This window comes from Chanos chanos, chromosome 8 (assembly GCF_902362185.1).
Source record: "Chanos chanos chromosome 8, fChaCha1.1, whole genome shotgun sequence".
In the NCBI taxonomy this organism is placed as follows: Eukaryota; Metazoa; Chordata; class Actinopteri; order Gonorynchiformes; family Chanidae; genus Chanos; species Chanos chanos.
In genome coordinates, this window is record NC_044502.1 from 23,518,209 (window position 1) to 23,524,609 (window position 6,401).

A 6,401-nucleotide genomic window follows, 5' to 3' on the forward strand; every position below is an offset into this window, starting at 1 on the left:
TGATTGATGCTCAAGTGGGCATGCAGAGAAGGAAACAGTATGCTGTTGAGACCACACACTTATCAAATTCCATATTTCCTGAAGAGGACAGGGTGGACAATAAAGGTGGCTTGCATCGTCAATTTCCACTGAACTTGGTTTGGGCGTGTACTGTACATAAAGTACAGAGGCTGACTGTTGAGGAAGCTGTTGTGTCACTTGACAGAGTGTTTGCTGCTAGACAAGCATTAAGTAGTCAGTTGACAACTCTGGCAGGGCTAATTATTCAAGATTTTACTGAGAAAGCCATTTATTGTAAAGAGAATGTTCAACACACAATTAATGAAATGTCACGTTTCTTGTGTCATAGTCAGAGGTGGACAAAGTACACAACTCCATTACTTGAGTCAAAGTATAGATACTCGTGGTGAAATGTTACTCCACTACAAGTAAAAGTTGTTCAGTTAAATTTTTGCTTGAGTTAAAGTATTGAAGTACTTGCTTTTAAAAATACTTAAGTATTCAAAAGTACATTTTCTTTTTAATCTCAACACATTGTTGTATTGTTGCCGCAATGCATTTACAGGGCCTAATGCCTCTGAAACAACCTACTGAATGCACTACTTGCTGGTAGAACCTGTCGAATAAAAGCTTGTAGAATATGCTACAAAGCCTATAGAAACACAGTGGAATCGAATGCTTCCTCTATAAAAGACAGTGTATAGCTTCAGTTAAATAGGCCCTTGGTTAACTCAGATTTGCCTTAAAAAGTCATAATGTTAATTTTACTTCTACTGCATAGCATTGCCTGAAATGTGAAACAAGATTACAAGATTAAAACATATATTTCTGAGAGGACTTTTATCAGTGATGTTAACTCGGCACTTTGACAAGCTAACTATTAGTATGTGTCAGCAGCGGATTCACACAGGACCTGGTGTTATGTCCCAAATGGTTTCCAAGCTAACTGGTTTCCGTACGTGTTCACACGCTGTGTTAACGTCAGCAGTTGTGGCTTGCCTCTGTCACCAGATTTGTCACACATTCACAAACATATTAATCGCGATTTTCGAGTTGCATCTCATATCTACTGCGGCGAATATGATTGTAAGTGAGCAGTGAGCACTACATCACAGCCACCTATGAAAAAGTTAGGCGAACACGTACGGGAAGCAGTTAGCTTGAAAACCAGTTGATTTAAAACATGTCAGACATGGACTTAATGGCTATGGGTGCTCTGGTGAGGAGCCTTTATCTTTATCATCTTTAACTGCCGTGGCAGTAGCCATCAGTAACACTGCCAAGTTTCATTGTTTAAAAATGCAGCATGCACTTGACTGACAGCATTGGAGTAGTTTACTGTGATTGAGTTTTCTCCTGTGACAAACGCAATGGCCTATCGCATTTTAGAAAAGAAAATTCATCAGCTATGCTTCAAAGTAGTGAGTAACGAGAACCTTCATAGAAATGTAGTGGAGTGAAAAGTATAATATTTGTCTTTCACATGTAGTGGAGTAAAAGTCATAAGTTTCCAAAAAAACAAACACACACACACACACACACACACACACACACACAAAAAGAAACCACTCAAGTAAGGTACAGATACTTGAAAAATGTATTGAAGTACAGTGCTCAAGTAAATGTACTTCGTTACTGTCCACCCCTGGTCATAGTGGTTTTGCTAAACCTTTGTCCACCACTTTTTCGGTTTATTTATTAAATGTTCAGAGCTTACGTGGACATGTAGAGGACTTAAAAGCTTGTATTCAGCCTTTACTCCCCACTTGCGTTGCTGTAACAGAAACATGGTTACCTGCAGCTTTCGCTCCTGAGAGTGTTAATATAGGTGACTGAGTTCCATAGTAGCCCATGGTGTTTGGCTTATTCTCAGGATAATTGCCATTTTGATGTCTTATCTAGACAGCAGCATGGTGGAGTTGGCATGTACATCAAATCTGGATTGGTATGTAATTACCATTTGATTCCAGATGTGAATTTTAAGTCCTTCACTGTAGTGACATGAACATTATATTGGTGGTAATTTACAGGCCTCAGACATATCCTCTAACACTATTTAAACACCATCTGGGATGTTTGGTTGACATGTTGTTGTCCACGTGTGATAACATAGTTATTATGGGAGATTTCAATGAAGATGCTTTAAAATCCAACTCCCTTACTAACTTCATGGCAACCAAAGGTTATGTACAACAAGTTTCAGAGCCCACTACAGAGGCAGGTACATTACTTTATCGCGTGTATGTAAATAGAACATGCATTTATTGTGTACAGGCAGTCTTGCCAGTGCACTTCAGTACCCATGAGGCCATTCTTTGTACCATCCTACGTCAGCAGTTGAACCTCGACATAGTAAATGGATGTTGACTCTTGTAGCAGTAAAAGGTAACAACTTATTAAGTACTTCCAAATTTAGTCTGCCTTATTGGTGAAGGAGATACGGACCATGATAGGAGGGCATGATGAAACTTTTTTTTTGTAGTTTTATTTAGAATCATGACACTGATGTCTATTGTCTAAAGACACACATGAACATTAATATAACAGAAATATTTGTGTTTGTTTGCCAATACCTCAGCGAGTGGGTTGGGCATATTATGTGGTTGTGTGGTTTTAAGCCCGAATCCTTTTAGCTGTTATGCTATGATGATGTAATTGGGTGCACACATCTGAGGGCTTGGAGGTTAAGGTTACTTACTCTGAGTTAACTTAACCAGAACTTATCTGGATAAGCAAGTTACCTCACTTCGTAGTTCAGCCCTCAGATCTGAGTACATTGTTGGATGATGGAATGTCACGGGTCGCGAATCGCCTGATGTGCCAGAGCCCGCCATTGCCGCTTGCAGCTATATTCTTATTTGCCGTTGAACCTAAATCTTTTGTCTTGAATTGCTAGATGCTGCACAGAAAATCTAAGTCGCCAGCCGCATGCTAGCATGATAATGCTATTAATGCTTTATTTCCCAGCAGTACCTGTGCTAAGCAACAGAGGCTGAGTTAGTCACCAATAACAATTGTATGCATCTGATGTTCAGATGTTGAATGAGCTGTAAATCAGTCAGCTTGTACATAGAACAGACACCAAAAATGCAACTATGGCGTGATCTGGCGCTCACTGAGGCTCCTTCGTGTGTCACACACCACCAGTGAGTTTTGGCCTTAATTCTGTTATCAGCTTAAGTAATTCATGTCCTAACACATGCTTCTTGTAGGGAGAGGAGTTTCTGTCCTAACAAAGACAGAAATCTGTCCTGTTGAAGAGAGATTTCTTAACACAGTGAGGACATTTTGGTAATTTCTAGAGCCTATGTGCTGTGCCTAAAGACTATTAAAACTTACCACTCGAAAATTAGAACGTAAATGGCGCCAAACTAAATTGGTAGTATTCCAGTTAACATGGAAGGAGAGCCTCCTGAGCTATAGAAAAGCTCTTAGTGCCGCTAGATCAATCTTTCCACCCTAATTGAAGACAACAAAAATAATCCTAGATTTTTATTTAATATTGTATCAAAACTAACTGGGAATAAGTGCACCTCAGAAACAGGCACACCATCAATATACAGTGGCGACGCCTTCATGAATTTATTCAATAGCACAATTGAAAATATCAGGCAAACAATTGAGACTATAAATTTAAAACCAGATAATTTGATAACTAACACTGTAGATAACAATATAACTATATCAGATCAGCGATTAGAATGTTTTGCTCCCCTTCAAGCGACCGAATTAACCTCACTAATTTCTTCATCAAAATCACCAACTTGTGTATTAGATCCCTTACCTACACATTTCCTCAAACAGGTACTACCAGTAGTCATCGAACCTCTTCTAAAAATAATCAGTTCCTCCCTTAGCACTGGCTATGTACCTAAATCCTTTAAACTAGCAGTTATCAAACCCCTAATTAAAAAACCTGACCTCGACCCCTGTTCGTTGTCCACCTATAGGCCAATATCAAACCTCCCCTTTATCTCCAAGATCCTAGAAAATGCTGTAGCACAGCTGTTATGCTCATACCTACATAGGAACAACATTCATGAAATGTATCAGTCAGGATTTAGGCCTCATCATAGCACAGAGACAGCACTGGTTAAAGTTGCAAAAGACCTCTTACTGGCCTCTGATCAGGTTTGTGTCTCCTTGCTAGTGTTGCTTGACCTTAGTGCAGCCTTTGACACTGTCGATCCTACTGTTCTCCTTGATAGACTAGAAAATGTTGTTGGAGTTAAGGGAACAGCCCTCATATGGCTTAGGTCCTACTTGACTGATCGTTATCAGTTTGTCGATGTAAACTTCTCTACACATACTGAGGTAAAGTTTGGAGTTCCGCAAGGTTCTCTTTTAGGCCCACTGCTTTTTTCTTTATATATGCTACCTCTAGGTAATATTATTCGTAAACACGGTATTAGCTTCCACTGCTATGCTGATGACACACAGTTGTATGTCTCAGCGAAGCCAGATGAGAGACACCAGCTTAATAAAATTTAGGAATGTGTAAAGGATATTAGGTACTGGATGCTTACTAACTTACTCTCACTAACTCTGAGAAGACAGAAGTACTTGTACTGGGACCACGTGCCGCTAGGAGTAAGCTTTCTGATCACATAGTAACTCTGGATGACCTTTCTTTTTCATTGTGTGCGGCAGTAAAAGACCTTGGTGTAATTATTGACTCCAGTCTTTCATTTGAAGCTTATGTAGATAACATTACCAGGATAGCCTTCTTTCATCTCAGAAATATTAACAGGATAAGAAATGCATTGTCATTTCACGATGCTGAAAAACTAGTTCATGCTTTCATTACCTCTAGGTTAGACTACTGTAATGCCCTACTGTCTGGATGTTCTAATAGATGTAAAAATAAGCTGCAGTTAGTTCAGAATGCAGTAGCCAGAGTTCTTACTAGAAACAAAAGATATGACCACATCACTCCTATCTTATCCACAATGCACTGGCTCCCAGTCAAATCTCGCATTGATTATAAAATCTCACTATTAACCTATAAAGCACTAAATGGTCTTGCGCCACAGTACCTGAGCTCCTGGTCTTTTATGATCCACCACGCCTACTTAGATCAAAAGGTGCAGGCCATTTGTTGGTACCTCGAATTGTGACGGCTACAGCAGGGGGCAGAGCCTTCTCTTACAGAGCTCCACAGTTATGGAACAGCCTCCCAATTAATGTTCGAGACTCAGACACAGTCTCTATGTTTAAGTCAAGGCTGAAAACTCATCTGTTTAGCCAAGCTTTTTGCTAACAGCTCTTTACTTGGTAAAGGAGCAGATCTGGACCGTTCTTGGGCATAGAGTGTTAACTGGTTAACTGGGATGTCTGGATGCTGTCCCACCCCCCCCCCCCCCCACCCCCACCCCACCCCACCCCACCCCCACCCCCACCCCACCCCACTCAGGTTTGTTGACGGTGGAGTGGGTGGCCGCCTTGTGTCCCACAGTGCCCTCATGTCCGTACTACCTTCTGGCTCTCCCTTTTAGCTATGCAGTAATAGCTAGTCTTGCTGGAGTCCCTGCCTGCATTCAGCACACGATGTATATTGGCCCTTAACCATTATGTGGAAATGAACATATCTAACAATGTCTCTCTCTCTCTCTGTCGAGCCACACGTGCTACTCCTGAGATACCAGTGATCCTGACTCCTCCTGCTCTCTGAACGATCCATCCTGGTGTTATCATCTTTCATCCCCCTGTCAGCCTCGCCATCCCCTTTGTTCATGCTCTGAATTTACTTGCAATTGTAGCTGCCTGCTGGGTCGACACCTATTGCACACCTGTCCGGCCAAGAAGGAGTCTCCTCTCTCTGTGGTCCTTCTCAAGGTTTCTCCCGTTTGGGTTTTTGGGGAGTTTTTTTCTTGCCCCGCATGAGGATTAAGTCGGGGCAGGCATCCTGTTTTAATTTTGACTGTTGTGGCCTGTAAAGCCCTTTGAGACTGTAAACAGTGATATTGGGCTCTAAATAAACTTGAAACTTATATGGCTCTGTGACTTGTGGCTCAAGACACATTAACCTTAAATAAACTTCTGAAAACAAGTCACTGCCAACATTTAACCAAAAACAAACTGCTGAAAACAAGTCACTTGCAACATTTAACCCCAAATAAACTGCTGAAAACAAGTCACCCCTAGCATTTAAACCCAAATAAACTGCTGAAAACAAGTCACTCGCAGCATTTAAGTTACGTGATCATTCAGTGTGATTGTTCAACAATTTTAGTGTCCACCTGAAGTCTTTTAAAAGATGTATTTATTATAACACTTAAAACACTACACAGACAAGTGTGCATTGTGCCATTTTTCTTCTTTATTTAGCATTTAAACTGACATCCTGAAATGCAATTTTAATAAGTCAAAAGCCACGCAGTAAATACTTTTCACACACAATC